Source organism: Argiope bruennichi, chromosome 10, assembly GCF_947563725.1.
Source record: "Argiope bruennichi chromosome 10, qqArgBrue1.1, whole genome shotgun sequence".
NCBI lineage: Eukaryota > Metazoa > Arthropoda > Arachnida > Araneae > Araneidae > Argiope > Argiope bruennichi.
Genome location: NC_079160.1, coordinates 116057417 through 116073952, shown reverse-complemented (window position 1 = coordinate 116073952; position 16536 = coordinate 116057417). Strand labels below are relative to the sequence as shown.

The following is a 16536-nucleotide window of genomic DNA, read 5'->3' as shown; positions in this document are numbered from 1 at the left end:
TGCGGGCTTGTAGAATATATTAATTTTCACTAAAATGCAAATGTTTATATATCAAATTGAAGGTAATTTAATGTAGAATTTAATAACAAAAACTGTATTACAATATCTGTATTACAAAAAAAAAAGTTATGCTCATTTTAGTAAGATCTATCTTAGATTTGCATTTTTTTAAAGTGATACTTACACAATCAATACTTAATAGGATAACTCTTATTTTTTAAGACAGCTTCACAGCGTCTTTTCATCGAGTGAACGAGTATTTGGAGTTCATCTTTCGTAATCACATGGTGCCAAGAATCAATTACAGATTCAATAAGTTGTCTTTTATTGGATGGACGTTTTTTTCGTTCAAGAATTTTCAAACGTCGCCACAAATTTTCAATTGGATTGAGATCAGGGCTGTTTCCTGGCCATGGTAATACATCTATGCCTTTATTTTGAAACCATGTTTTGCATACTTTTGCTGTGTGGCATGGAGCTGAATCCTGCTGAAAAATAAATGGTGCTTTGTTGGGGAAGAAATCCCTGATGGAAGGTATCAATTTTAGTTGCAGGACAGTTTCGATGTATTTTTTGGCATTCAGGATGCCATCAGTCACTTGAATTCGGCCCACACCATCGGCAGACATACATGCCCAAATCACGGTATTTGTTGTTGCTTTTATAGTTGCTTCAATGCAATAAGGATGAAGCGCTTCACCTACTCTACATCTCACGTATTTTTTACCATCACTAGCAAAGCGCGATATTTTAGTCTCATCGCTTACATCAAGCCACCAGTAATGATTGAACTCACGACCCCTGGTTTACAAGACCAGTGCTCTAACCACTGAGCTATGATGGTGTTGGCGCATGCGTGCTCCCAACCGGTCATGTGATCACGAGTGTAAACAAGGGGAAACCCGGGGAGACGCCGTCAGGATTTCGGCAATAACGGACGTGGGTAATCACTGTACTAAAGTATGAATCGAAACCCACAATAACAAAATTTACTGTCATTTATATTAATGTTTTGTGTTGTCTTGTGTAATGTCAATAAATAATTCAGAAAAAGGCAACACTGGTCCGTCGTTATTTTATCAAATGGAATCTGGATTTTAAGCCAGACCATTTTCTGTTCCAGTCGATCGTGAGACGAACCATGGATACTATAATTAAATTAAACAAAGCAAAAACTTCCCTAAAAGGAAGTATTTCAAGAATTGAAAACTTTGCGGATAAAGTGTCAGAAGACACAAGCTTAATGGACTTAGAAGTGAAACTGAAAAAAATCGACCAGCTGCAGCAAAATGTCATCAGTATAAGAAGAAATTCATTTGAACTGGATGATGCGGATGCAACTGAATTAACAGATCTTGAAGAAGAATTGGAGCAATGTGATGTCCGCCTCGAGGATTTGGAGGTAAGAATTAAAACCTTAATTAATTCTTGTAAACCTCCTTCTGTGACTTCAAATTCCAAAAATGAAACTGAAACTTTTAATATACCGACAAAGATCCCACCGATAATACTTCCCACATTTTCGGGAAATTATGAACAGTTCAGTAATTTTAGAAATCAATTCGATGATTTAATTACGTCAAATGAACAACTAACGCAGTCGCAGAAACTGTACTATTTGAATTCTTGTCTCTCTAATGAAGTTAAAGAATTTGCATCTTCATTTGACACTTTTACCTCTTTGTATAAAGCCCTAGAATCTCGATATGACAATAAAAGATTAATAATTGACATTCATGTAGAGTCAATATTAGATTTTAAGAAGATAGAGCATGAGAATCCAAAAGAAATACGCGAAATGATCGATTGTATTCAAAAAAATCTGCGAGCGTTAAAATTGCTAAAATATGAACAAAATGATTTATTTGATATTTTCTTAATTAACACAATGCTGAAAAAATTAGACAGAGAAACTCGAAAGAATTTTGAACTAAGCCAAGATCATAAAAATGTTCCTACATTTGAACAATTCATTGCATTTTTAGAAAAAAGAGAAGCCGTACTTTTATCTGTAATTAGAAATTGTGCTGTTGAAAAAAAACCATTCATCAAAAAATCTCTCAATTTTTCGACTAAAACTAAAACTCTACTTGTTAAACAAAATATTGAAAATAAAAGCTGCATAATTTGTTGTGAAAAAAATCCACATCCAGTATATCTATGCCCTAAATTCCTAGAATTAACCCCAGATAAAAGATTTAATTTAGTAAGAATGCATAAACTGTGTGAACTATGTCTCCGTAAAAACCATAAGAAAAATGAATGCAATTCGAAATATCTATGCACCTGCGGTCTGAAGCATTCTAAAACGATCTGTTTCCGACAGACAAGCGAGAGACGAAAGCCATATGTTTCGGAAAGTGTAAACAACCCCACCCCTTCTTGGGGTGAGTCGGAAATAAAAAATAAAGAAACAGAACTCCCGGGGGAGAACGAAATTCCTTCTGCGCTCTGTAGTACGGTGTTAAATAGCTTGCCTCGTCAGAAAAAGAAAAGTGTTCTATTAGCAACTGGAAATATTTTCTTGCAAAATAAAGAGGGTACATTAATAAAATGTACCTGCATTTTTGATTCCGCGTCAAATATTAATATTTTGAGTAAGAAAATGAGCGAAATTCTTGGAATTAAACTAGAAAAAATCCAAACTTCAGTTTCGGGGCTTAATTCAACGAAACAAAATTTAAAAGGAAGGCTGAATACTCTAATTTCAAATAAAAATGGAAATTTTATGGAAAATGCCGAATTTCTGGTAACAGAAAAAATAACAGGACTTACTCCTAACGTTACTTTAGATGTTTCAAAAATGAAAATTCCTAAATTTATGGAATTATCTGATCCTCAGTTTTTTGAGGCAAAAGAGATTCATGCTTTATTGAATGCGGATGTTTTCTTTAGAGTAATGAAAGATAACATTTACAGGGTGAATGAGGATTTATTATTTAGAGAAACAGAATTGGGTTGGATTGCGAGTGGACGACTAGATGAGGCGAAAACTAACGATGTCTTAGGATCGTGTTTTCTCCTCAATGAAAATTTTAAAGAAGACACATTAAAACTATTTGTAAAGAATAGAATTCAGGAAATCACGGGGTTGACAAATCCTAATACTTGGTTTCACTGTCCAGGAAAAGACAACCCTTCAGACTTCTTGTCTAGAGGACTCAGTGCTAAATCTCTCGTATGTGAAAATAAGTGGTGGAATGGTCCATCATTTCTACTATCTGATGAACTTCCTGAAACTATTTGTGAGTGTCCAGAGCCAGATGAAAAAGACTACTTACCTGAACTTAAATCTGAGGACTCTAATATTGTTTTGACTTTAAACTCTAACAAAACCTTTTTTGATTATCTTATAAACCGTAGCAATAGATTTCTAACTATAATTCGCATATTAAGTTATCTTTTCAGATTTATGTCAAATTGCAGAAACCAAGAAAAGAAAAAGGGTCCACTGACATTAGAGGAACTGTCAGAAGCAGAAAATTACTTATTGAAACAGTGTCAGTTGGAAGAATTCTCTGCAGAAGTGATATCATTAATGTCTCATAATGAAATTTCCAATAAGAGTAAGATTTTAAATTTATCTCCCTTTCTAGATGATAAAGGTATATTGAGGGTAGGAGGAAGATTGGAAAATTCCCAATTGCCATATTCAGGGAAACATCCCATAATATTACCCTCAAAGGGTAGATTAACTGAAATTATTGTAAGATATTATCATGAAAAGTATTTTCATCTAGGACCCCAGCATTTACTTTTTCAGGTAAGACAACAATAGTGGCCTATTCATGGGAGAAATGTATGTAGAAAAATTGTGCATAATTGTGTTATTTGCTTTAAAAATAATCCTAAAGAGTATTCCCAAAAAATGGGCAATTTGCCAAAGGGAAGAATAACTCCAGATAAAGTCTTTAATTCAACGGGAATAGATTTGTGTGGTCCGTTTTTTATCAAAAATAAATATCAAAGGAAGGGTCCTGAAATTAAAGTGTATGTTTGTATATTTATTTGTTTAGTGACAAAGGCTATACACCTTGAGATAATCAGTGATTTAACATCTGAAGCTCTAATAGCTACGTTAAAAAGATTTATTTCCAGAAGGGGTAAATGTCGTAAGATTTTTTCTGATAGTGGGTCTAACATGGTAGGGGCTAACAGAGCATTAAGATCTTTATATAAATTAGTTAAAGACAAAAATGAGTCTTTATATGCCTTTTTTGCAGAAGAAGATATTGAGTGGTCCTTTATTCCTCCTAGAAGTCCAAATTGGGGAGGACTGTGTGAGGCAAATATTAAAGCCTTTAAGTACCAATTCAAGCGCGTAGCAGGAAACTCAAAATTTACTTACGAAGAACTGCTAACGATGACTACCCAAATAGAGGCGATTCTAAATTCCCGCCCTATTACGCCACTTTCAACTGATGTTGATGATTTAGAAGTGCTAACTCCAGCACATTTTTTAATAGGGAGACCAATAACAGCGATAGTTGAACCATCTCTAACAGATCTTGAGTCAAATCGCCTTAATGTTTGGCAAAGAATGACTAAGTCAGTCCAGACAATTTGGAAGAGATGGAGTCTTTCATACTTAAATAGTTTACAGCAAAGAAAAAAATGGGCAGTTAATAAAGAAAATCTAAAAATAGGAGACATGGTCTTAATCAGGGGAGAAAATCTCCTTCCCTGTAAATGGCTAATGGGACGTGTAATATCACTTTTTCCTGGAAAGGATAATAAAGTGAGAGTGGTTGATATTAAAACTAGTAAGGGTATTTACAAAAGATCCATAAACAAATTGAGTGTATTGCCTATTGAAAATTAAATATTTTATAAAATTATTACATTGTTCAGTATATTTAGCTTGTATTACTTATTACCTTCAAATTGCATTTATTTACCATTTCATCATTGTGATTGATGTGCCTTGTTATTATGTTATTTGCTCTCATATTTAACTAGCTTCGAATATTAACTGAAAAATATTTTAGAAATGTATAATTTCTGCGCAAAATAATTGTATATATATATTTAATATTTATGTAGTGTTTTATTTATTTGTGTTAAATGTGTGAAAAATTGTAAGTTCTTGCATGTGAACATAGCAAGGCCGGGCGGGATGTTGGCGCCTGCGTGCTCCCAACCGGTCATGTGATCATGAGTGTAAACAAGGGGAAACCCGGGGAGACGCCGTCAGGATTTCGGCAATAACGGACGTGGGTAATCACGGTGCTAAAGTATGAATCGAAACCCACAATAACAAAATTTACTGTCATTTATATTAATGTTTTGTGTTGTCTTGTGTGATGTCAATAAATAATTCAGAAAAAGGCAACACTGGTCCGTCGTTATTTTATCAAATGGAATCTGGATTTTAAGCCAGACCAGATGGCTCTGTGATTTGATTCGCCCTTGAATTGAAAACTTTCTTTATACGTTAAGTATCGAAACACAAAGCAAGAAAAAAATCACTTTCAACAAGCAACCAGTGAGGATTGAAATCACGACTCCTTGTTTACAAGACCAGCGCTCTAACCACGGAGCTATGATGGATCTGTGTTTAAAATCGCCCTTAAATTGAAAACTTTCGTTATACGTAAGGTATTGAAACACAGGGCAAGAATAAAAAATCACTTACATCAAGCCACCACTAAGGATTGAACTCACGACCCCTGGTTTACAAGACCAGTGCTCTAACCACTGAGCTATGAAGGCTCTGTGTCCTGATTCGCGCTTGAATTGAAAACTTTCTTTATACGTAAGTTATCGAAACATAGGGCAAGAATAAAAAAACACTTTCATCAAGCCACCAGTGAGGATTAAACACACGACCACTGGTTTACAAGAGTACTGCTTTAACCACTGAGCTATGATGGCTCTGTGTTTTGGCTCGCACTTGAAGTGAAAACTTTCTTTATACGTAAGTTATCGAAACACACAACAAAATAAAAAATCACTTTCATCAAGACACCAGTGAGGATTGAACTCAAAACCAAATGTTTACATGATGAGCGCTCTAACCACTGAGCTATAACGTCTCTGTGTTTTCAAACGCCTTGAAGTGAAAACTTTCTTTTTACGATAGGTATCTAAATACAGGGCAAGCAAAAAAAACTGTCATTTAAACAACAGTGAGAATTGAACTCACGACCCCTGGTTTACAAGACCAGTGCTCTAACCTCTGAGCTATGATGGCTCCGTGTTTTGACAAGCCCTTGAAATGAAAACTTTCTTTATACGTTAGGTATCGAAACATAAGGACAGAATAAAAATTCACTTTCATCAAGCCACCAGGGAAGATTGAACTCATAACCAATGGTCTACAAGGACAGCTTTCTAAACACTCAGCTATGATGGATTTGTGTTTTCACTCGCCCTTGAAGTGAAAACTTTCTTTATACGTTAGGTATCGAAACACAAGGCAAGAAAAAAAATGATTTTCACAAAGCCACCAATAAAGATTGAACTCACAACCAAGAGTTTACAAGACCTGCGCTCTAACCACTGAGTTAAGAAGGCTCTGTGTTTTGACTCGCACTTGAAGTGAAAACTTTCTTTTTACGTTAGGTATCGAAACACACAACAAAATAAAAAATCACTTTCATCAAGACACCAGTGAGGATTGAACTCAAAACCAAATTTTTACAAGATCAGCGCTCTAACCACTGAGCTATAACGTCTCTGTGTTTTCAAACGCCTTGAAGTGAAAACTTTCTTTCTACGATAGGTATATAAATACAGGGCAAGAAAAAAATTCTGTCATCAAAGCAACAGTGAGAACTGAACTCACGCCCCTTGCTTTACAAGACCAGTGCTCTAACCTCTGAGCTATGATGGCTCCGTGTTTTGACTGGCCCTTGAAATGAAAACTTTCTTTATACGTTAGGTATCGAAACATAGGGACAGAATAAAAAATCACTTTCTTCAAGCCACAAGTGAGGATTGAACTCACAACCAATGGTCTACAAGGACAGCTTTCTAACCACTGTGCTATGATGGATTAGTTTTGCAACTCGCCCTTGAAGTGAAAACTGTCTTTATACGTTAGGTATCGAAACACAAGGCAAGAAAAAAACCACTTTCATCACTCATCCAGTGAGGATTGAACTCACGACTCCTTGTTTACAAGAGCAGTGCACTAACCATTGAGCTATGATGGCTCTGTGTTTTGACTCGCACTTGAAGTGAAAACTTTCTTTATACGTCAAGTATCGAAACACAAGGCAAGAAAAAAATCACGTTCAACAAGCCACCAGTGAGGATTGAACTCACGACCCCTGGTTTACAAGCCCAGCGCTCTAACCACGGAGCTATGATGGGTCTGTGCTTTGAATCGGCCTTAAATTAAAAACTTTCTTTATACGTAAGGTATCGAAACACAGGGGAAGAAAAAAAAAATCACTTACATCAACCCACCAGCAATGATTGAACTCACGAACCCTGGTTTACAAGACCTGTGCTCTAACCACTGAGCTACGTTGGCTCTGTGTTTTGATTCGCACTTGAAATGAAAACTTTCTTTATACTTCAAGTATCGAAACACAAGGCAAGAAAAAAATCACTTCCAACAAACCACCAGTGAGGATTGAACTCACGACCCCTGGTTTACAAGCCCAGCGCTCTAACCACGGAGCTATGATGGGTCTGTGTTTTGAATCGGCCTTAAATTAAAAACTTTCTTTATACGTAAGGTATCGAAACACAGGGGAAGAATAAAAAATCACTTACATCAAGGCACCAGTAATGATTGAACTCACGAACCCTGGTTTACAAGACCTGTGCTCTAACCACTGAGCTATGATGGCTCTGTGTTTTGATTCGCACTTGAAGTGAAAACTTTCTTTATACGTAAGTTATCGAAACATAGGGCAAGAATAAAAAAACACTTTCATCAAGCCACCAGTGAGGATTGAACTCACGACCACTGGTTTACAAGAGTACTGCTTTAACCACTGAGCAATGATGGCTCTGTGTTTTGGCTCGCACTTGAAGTGAAAACTTTCTTTATACGTAAGTTATCGAAACACACTACAAAATAAAAAATCACTTTCATCAAGACACCAGTGAGGATTGAACTCAAAACCAAAGGTTTACAAGATGAGCGCTCTAACCACTGAGCTATAACGTCTCTGTGTTTACAAACGCCTTGAAGTGAAAACTTTCTTTTTACGATAGGTATCTAAATACAGAGCAAGCAAAAAAAACTGTCATCAAAACAACAGTGAGAATTGAACTCACGACCCCTGGTTTACAAGACCAGTGCTCTAACCTCTGAGCTATGATGGCTCCGTGTTTTGACAAGCCCTTGAAATGAAAACTTTCTTTATACGTTAGGTATCGAAACATAAGGACAGAATAAAAATTCACTTTCATCAAGCCACCAGGGAAGATTGAACTCATAACCAATGGTCTACAAGGACAGCTTTCTAAACACTCAGCTATGATGGATTTGTGTTTTCACTCGCCCTTGAAGTGAAAACTTTCTTTATACGTTAGGTATCGAAACACAAGGCAAGAAAAAAAAAATGATTTTCACAAAGCCACCAATAAAGATTAAACTCACAACCAAGCGTTTACAAGACCTGCGCTCTAACCACTGAGCTAAGAAGGCTCTGTGTTTTGACTCGCACTTGAAGAGAAAACTTTCATTATAAGTCAGGTATCGAAACTTAGGACAAGAATAAAAAATCACTTTCATCAAGCCACCAGTGCGGATTGAACTCACGATCCCTCGTTTGCAAGAGCAGTTCTCTAACCACTGAGCTATGATGCTTCTGTGCTTTGAATTGCCCATGAAATAAAAACTTTCTTTATACGATAGGAATCAAAACACGTAACGAGAAAAAAAACACATTCAAAAAGCCACCAGTAAGAATTGAACTCACGACCCCTGCTTCACGAGACCAGTGCTCTAACCTCTGAGCTATGAAGGCTCTGTGTCCTGATTCGCGCTTGAATTGAAAACTTTCTTTATACGTAAGTTATCGAAACATAGGGCAAGAATAAAAAAACACTTTCATCAAGCCACCAGTGAGGATTAAACACACGACCACTGGTTTACAAGAGTACTGCTTTAACCACTGAGCTATGATGGCTCTGTGTTTTGGCTCGCACTTGAAGTGAAAACTTTCTTTATACGTAAGTTATCGAAACACACAACAAAATAAAAAATCACTTTCATCAAGACACCAGTGAGGATTGAACTCAAAACCAAATGTTTACATGATGAGCGCTCTAACCACTGAGCTATAACGTCTCTGTGTTTTCAAACGCCTTGAAGTGAAAACTTTCTTTTTACGATAGGTATCTAAATACAGGGCAAGCAAAAAAAACTGTCATCTAAACAACAGTGAGAATTGAACTCACGACCCCTGGTTTACAAGACCAGTGCTCTAACCTCTGAGCTATGATGGCTCCGTGTTTTGACAAGCCCTTGAAATGAAAACTTTCTTTATACGTTAGGTATCGAAACATAAGGACAGAATAAAAATTCACTTTCATCAAGCCACCAGGGAAGATTGAACTCATAACCAATGGTCTACAAGGACAGCTTTCTAAACACTCAGCTATGATGGATTTGTGTTTTCACTCGCCCTTGAAGTGAAAACTTTCTTTATACGTTAGGTATCGAAACACAAGGCAAGAAAAAAAAATGATTTTCACAAAGCCACCAATAAAGATTGAACTCACAACCAAGAGTTTACAAGACCTGCGCTCTAACCACTGAGTTAAGAAGGCTCTGTGTTTTGACTCGCACTTGAAGTGAAAACTTTCTTTTTACGTTAGGTATCGAAACACACAACAAAATAAAAAATCACTTTCATCAAGACACCAGTGAGGATTGAACTCAAAACCAAATTTTTACAAGATCAGCGCTCTAACCACTGAGCTATAACGTCTCTGTGTTTTCAAACGCCTTGAAGTGAAAACTTTCTTTCTACGATAGGTATATAAATACAGGGCAAGAAAAAAATTCTGTCATCAAAGCAACAGTGAGAACTGAACTCACGCCCCTTGCTTTACAAGACCAGTGCTCTAACCTCTGAGCTATGATGGCTCCGTGTTTTGACTGGCCCTTGAAATGAAAACTTTCTTTATACGTTAGGTATCGAAACATAGGGACAGAATAAAAAATCACTTTCTTCAAGCCACAAGTGAGGATTGAACTCACAACCAATGGTCTACAAGGACAGCTTTCTAACCACTGTGCTATGATGGATTAGTTTTGCAACTCGCCCTTGAAGTGAAAACTGTCTTTATACGTTAGGTATCGAAACACAAGGCAAGAAAAAAATCACTTTCATCACTCCTCCAGTGAGGATTGAACTCACGACTCCTTGTTTACAAGAGCAGTGCACTAACCATTGAGCTATGATGGCTCTGTGTTTTGACTCGCACTTGAAGTGAAAACTTTCTTTATACGTCAAGTATCGAAACACAAGGCAAGAAAAAAATCACGTTCAACAAGCCACCAGTGAGGATTGAACTCACGACCCCTGGTTTACAAGCCCAGCGCTCTAACCACGGAGCTATGATGGGTCTGTGCTTTGAATCGGCCTTAAATTAAAAACTTTCTTTATACGTAAGGTATCGAAACACAGGGGAAGAAATAAAAAATCACTTACATCAAGGCACCAGTAATGATTGAACTCACGAACCCTGGTTTACAAGACCTGTGCTCTAACCACTGAGCTATGATGGCTCTGTGTTTTGATTCGCACTTGAAGTGAAAACTTTCTTTATACGTAAGTTATCGAAACATAGGGCAAGAATAAAAAAACACTTTCATCAAGCCACCAGTGAGGATTGAACTCACGACCACTGGTTTACAAGAGTACTGCTTTAACCACTGAGCAATGATGGCTCTGTGTTTTGGCTCGCACTTGAAGTGAAAACTTTCTTTATACGTAAGTTATCGAAACACACTACAAAATAAAAAATCACTTTCATCAAGACACCAGTGAGGATTGAACTCAAAACCAAAGGTTTACAAGATGAGCGCTCTAACCACTGAGCTATAACGTCTCTGTGTTTACAAACGCCTTGAAGTGAAAACTTTCTTTTTACGATAGGTATCTAAATACAGAGCAAGCAAAAAAAACTGTCATCAAAACAACAGTGAGAATTGAACTCACGACCCCTGGTTTACAAGACCAGTGCTCTAACCTCTGAGCTATGATGGCTCCGTGTTTTGACAAGCCCTTGAAATGAAAACTTTCTTTATACGTTAGGTATCGAAACATAAGGACAGAATAAAAATTCACTTTCATCAAGCCACCAGGGAAGATTGAACTCATAACCAATGGTCTACAAGGACAGCTTTCTAAACACTCAGCTATGATGGATTTGTGTTTTCACTCGCCCTTGAAGTGAAAACTTTCTTTATACGTTAGGTATCGAAACACAAGGCAAGAAAAAAAAAATGATTTTCACAAAGCCACCAATAAAGATTAAACTCACAACCAAGCGTTTACAAGACCTGCGCTCTAACCACTGAGCTAAGAAGGCTCTGTGTTTTGACTCGCACTTGAAGAGAAAACTTTCATTATAAGTCAGGTATCGAAACTTAGGACAAGAATAAAAAATCACTTTCATCAAGCCACCAGTGCGGATTGAACTCACGATCCCTCGTTTGCAAGAGCAGTTCTCTAACCACTGAGCTATGATGCTTCTGTGCTTTGAATTGCCCATGAAATAAAAACTTTCTTTATACGATAGGAATCAAAACACGTAACGAGAAAAAAAACACATTCAAAAAGCCACCAGTAAGAATTGAACTCACGACCCCTGCTTCACGAGACCAGTGCTCTAACCTCTGAGCTATGATGGCTCTGTGTTTTGACTCGCCTTTGAAATGAAAACTTTGTTTTTACGTTAGGTATCGAAACATGGGCAAGAATAAAAAATCACTTTCTTCAAGCCACAAGTGAGGACTGAACTCACAACCAATAGTCTACAAGGACAGCTTTCTAACCACTGTGCTATGATGGATTAGTTTTGCGATTCGCCCTTGAAGTGAAAACTGTCTTTATACGTTAGGTATCGAAACACAAGGCAAAAAAAAGTCACTTTCATCACTCCACCAGTGAGGATTGAACTCACGTACCCTTGTTTACAAGAGCAGTGCACTAACCACTGAGCTATGATGGCTCTGTTTTTTGTATCGCCCTTGAAGTGAAAACTTTCTTTATACGAAAGGTATCCAAACACAGAACAGAAAAAGCAAATATCTGTTTCATCAAGCCGCTAGCGAGGATTGAACTCACAACCAATGGTCTACAAGACCAGGTCTCTAACTACTGAGCTTTGATGGCTCTGTGTTTTCACTCGCCCTTTAAGTGAAAAGTTTCTTTATACGTTAGGTATCGAAACACAAGGAAAAAAAAAAAATGATTTTCACAAAGCCACCAATAAAGATTGAACTCACAACCAAGAGTTTACAAGACCTGCGCTCTAACCACTGAGCTAAGAAGGGTCTGTGTTTTGACTCGCACTTGAAGAGAAAACTTTCATTATAAGTCAGGTATCGAAACTTAGGACAAGAATAAAAAATCACTTTCATCAAGCCACCAGTGCGGATTGAACTCACGATCCCTCGTTTGCAAGAGCAGTTCTCTAACCACTGAGCTATGATGCTTCTGTGCTTTGAATTGCCCATGAAATAAAAACTTTCTTTATACGAGAGGAATCAAAACACATAACGAGAAAAAAAACACGTTCAAAAAGCCACCAGTAAGGATTGAACTCAAAACCAACGGTTTACAAGATCAGCGCTCTAACCACTGAGCTATAACGGCTCTGTGTTTTCAAACGCCTTGAAGTGAAAACTCTCTTTATACGTTAGGTATCGAAACATAGGGCAAAAAAAAAAAAAAAAAAAAAAAAAAATGAATTTCACAAAGCCACCAGTAAGGATTGAACTCCCTACCCCTCGTTTACAAGACCAGTGTTCTAACCTCTCAGCTATAATGGCTAAAAACTTTCTTTCTACGATAGGTATCTAAATACAGGGCAAGAAAAAAAACTGTCATCAAAACACCAGTGAGAATGGGGACAATTCATGTGACGTAAAAGTCACATGTCATGAGCTATCCGCGCATGGCATTTAAATTTCATCCGCACCGCTTTCGTCGATTAGTCTGCCATTAACGTTCTCCGCCAAGTATGAAGCGGATTTTTTTGTTTACATTTGAAGTTATAATGTTTGAGACATTTTCTTACTTCTTATTATGGGCTAAAAAAGGAAATACTTTTGTGCTGATGGATGCTTTAATGCGAAACACAATAGTGACTGTCATGATAAAATGTTTTCTTATTTTCCTTTCAACAATTCTGACTAGGGTTGGTACCTTTGGTATAGATTTTTTCAAGCCTTCGAAGTCGGTGATATGCTCCGATCATTTTGAAGAATTCATTCAGTGTGTGTCCATTTATTAAATTGTAAATGGAATTCCAGTAATCGAAAATGTTCCAGTAAATTTTTAGAAAAATTCTTCGAAAAAAAGAATTTGGTAAGCGATTTGCCAACAAAAACAATCAAACAAAATCGTGAGAGCATTTCTAATTTACTTTATTCTCATTTGATGAAATTACTGAAAATTTTGAATATGCTTAGAAGGTTTTAAATTGTTTACATGAATATTACATTGCATTTTCTAAAAAATCTTATCTAAATTTAATTAATGTAAGTAAACAAACTCCTGCTGCAAAAATAACAACTGCTGTAATGCTTAGATGGAAATGAATAAATTTCTTAAAGATTTATTTAATAAGTGAAATCTTTACTAACTACTGAAAATTGAATTTTCTTATTGACTGTTATAATAAATATATAATTGGTGTATTTTATTAAAAGTGCTCTTAATTTGATAAATATATAAGAAATATATATATAAGAAATATGTATATATATTTCAGTTTTGAAAATACATGTCATTTAATTAAGTATATAAATTAGTTAAGTTTAAAAACCATTAATTAACGTCAAATAATTTTTGCATTTGATTTTTAGTTTTTGGCATTATAATAAAATGCATTATGAGGTTTTACATTTTTTTATGAACCTTAAAGTTTTCTTTATCTTTTAGTAATTCATGTTATTCAGTTATTGCTGGGTAATCATGTCTAATAACAAAAGAGCAAAATGGATGGCTCCAGAAAGCATTATTACTAGTTTTCTAATTACATTTGCAGATTTGTGATGGATTCAAAGTGAATTTATATCAAACAACTTTTCTATTGTTAAAAATGAAATGTCAATAGTTTATTGTATTTAAACTGAAATTGACTGTTATCATAATATCATGTTATGCCATTGTGCACCTCAGTGATTTCTGTTTTAATAAATACAGGTCTTTTCATTGAAAATCAATTTCCATATCAGCATTTATTATATAATATTTATTCCCAACTTCATTGCTACATGCATGTTTCACTCTTTTTTTTTTTCTCCTATTTTTTTAACATATCAATTTTGAATTATAAAATTCTGTAAAAGTATAAAAGTGTTTCTTCCAACTCATCTTTATATCCTATTTAACTTCTCTCTCTCTCTCTCTCTCTCTATATATATATATATATATATATATATATATATATTTATATATATCATGACCTTATTCTTGTTTATTAAATTTACTGTATTGTATGTTTTATTTTATGATATTCATTCAATATGATTTTTATCAATGTAACTTTAACATTTAAAAAGAATTTCATAAATATTTTGCTTTAAAAGTATATTGTTCAACATAATGTTTTTATTCGTGATAAAAAAAACTGTTGTTTAGTATTTGGCATGTTTCTGTTGAATAAAATTGATTTCATCATTTACATTGACATTCTTGTCATACTGTGTTTATATTTTTTCTAAATGTCTAGAAAAATAAATGTTGATAAATAGTTTTTTAGTTTTTTGAATTAGTGAGTATATTGAAACATCCATTTGATCATATTTTTTCAAATAATTATCATATATATATATATATATATATATATATATATTTGTAATGTGTAAATAAAAAATATGAAAGTGTAATTTTGTTTGTTTTCCTTTAATGATCTCTACAAATTAAAATGAAATAACTGATTCATAAGTTGCATAGATTTAAAAAAAAGGTATCTGTACCTTTTATATTTCATAATTTGAAATTGTAAACATAATTTATTCAATATGTACTAATTTGAATTTCATGTTCTTTCCTCTGAGCAAAATGAAAACATCAAAGTCTCAATTTTAATAAAAATCATTACATAAGAAAAAAAAATGTAATGATTTTATTAGTAAGCTTTAAAATATTAATTTATGTAAAAGTAATAATTTATTTTTAAAAAGAATTATATTTATAAGATTCAACATTCAATAATATTTAAACAATATGTAAAAAAAAGAACATATGTAATTTTTCAAAAATACTGCCATAGTCATTTGTTAAAATGTATCCTTTAGATAAAAAAGGATTTGGGAAAGGAAAGAATAAAGCAGCACCAAACGAATTAAAAAGCGACGTTAATTAATTATGCAAAAACAATAATTCTATTGAAAATACTAATTAAAATTTTAATATAAGAAATACAATTATATGACTACGAAAATTTGGAGAAAATAATTCAAAATAATATCTTTAAAAAAAAATCAGAAGTTTTTAATAATTCATCGGCTAGCGTAACATATACTAAACAATGGTTTCACCACCGTTATCGGCAGACATCCCGAAATGCGCAGAACGGTTGAAAATTGAACAGTAACGATTTGCTTGGTACCTGACACGTGACCGTGAATTGACTCAAATTGAACTCACGACCCCTGGTTTACAAGACCAGTGCGCTAACTTCTGAGCTATGATGGCTCGGTGATTTGATTCGCCCTTGAATTGAAAACTTTCTTTATACGAAAGATATAGAAACATAGTGCAAGATTAAAAAATCACTTTCATCAAGCCATCAGCGAGGATTGAACTCACGACCACTGGTTTAAAAGAGTACTGCTCTAACCACTGAGCTATGATGGCTCTGTGTTTTAAACCGCCCTTGAAGTGAAAACTTTCTTTACACGAAAGCTATCCAAACACAGAACAAAAAATCAAATATGAGTTTCATCAAGCCGCCAGCGTCGATTGAACTCACACCCAATGATCTACAAGACCAGGGCTCTAACCACTGAGCTATGATGGCTCTGTGTTTTGACTCGCCCTTGAAGTGAAATTTTTCTTTATACGTAAGTTATCGAAACACAAGGCAAGAAAAAAAATGAATTTCAAAGCCACCAGTAAGGATTGAACTCCCTACCCCTCGTTTACAAGACCAGTGTTCTAACCTCTCAGCTATAATGGCTCTGTGTTTTGAATCGCCTTGAAGTGAAAACTCTCTTTATACGTTAGGTATCGAAACATAGGGCAAAAAAAAAAAAAAAAAAACTGTCATCAAACCACTAGTCAAAATTGAACTCACTACCCCTGGTTTACAAGAGAAGTGCTCTAACGACAGAGCTATGATATCTCTTTGCTTTGACTCGCCCATGAAATAAAAACTTTCTTTATA

The 16536-nt window shown here is 35.0% G+C and overlaps 7 non-coding genes across 7 annotated transcripts; all 7 read right to left on the bottom strand.

Moving 5' to 3' along the window:
- Positions 1 to 771: 771 nt before the first annotated feature.
- Trnat-ugu (transfer RNA threonine (anticodon UGU)) lies at positions 772 to 844 on the bottom strand. Its single transcript has one exon. It is a non-coding gene; the product is annotated as a tRNA-Thr (tRNA).
- Positions 845 to 5639: 4795 nt separating this feature from the next.
- Trnat-ugu (transfer RNA threonine (anticodon UGU)) lies at positions 5640 to 5712 on the bottom strand. Its single transcript has one exon. It is a non-coding gene; the product is annotated as a tRNA-Thr (tRNA).
- Positions 5713 to 6112: 400 nt separating this feature from the next.
- Trnat-ugu (transfer RNA threonine (anticodon UGU)) lies at positions 6113 to 6193 on the bottom strand. Its single transcript has one exon. It is a non-coding gene; the product is annotated as a tRNA-Thr (tRNA).
- Positions 6194 to 8202: 2009 nt separating this feature from the next.
- Trnat-ugu (transfer RNA threonine (anticodon UGU)) lies at positions 8203 to 8283 on the bottom strand. The gene has a single exon. It is a non-coding gene; the product is annotated as a tRNA-Thr (tRNA).
- A 1047-nt stretch (positions 8284 to 9330) lies between these two features.
- On the bottom strand, positions 9331 to 9411 carry Trnat-ugu (transfer RNA threonine (anticodon UGU)). Its single transcript has one exon. It is a non-coding gene; the product is annotated as a tRNA-Thr (tRNA).
- A 1688-nt stretch (positions 9412 to 11099) lies between these two features.
- Trnat-ugu (transfer RNA threonine (anticodon UGU)) lies at positions 11100 to 11180 on the bottom strand. The gene has a single exon. It is a non-coding gene; the product is annotated as a tRNA-Thr (tRNA).
- Positions 11181 to 11754: 574 nt separating this feature from the next.
- Trnat-cgu (transfer RNA threonine (anticodon CGU)) lies at positions 11755 to 11827 on the bottom strand. The gene has a single exon. It is a non-coding gene; the product is annotated as a tRNA-Thr (tRNA).
- Between the last annotated feature and the right edge of the window lie 4709 nt (positions 11828 to 16536).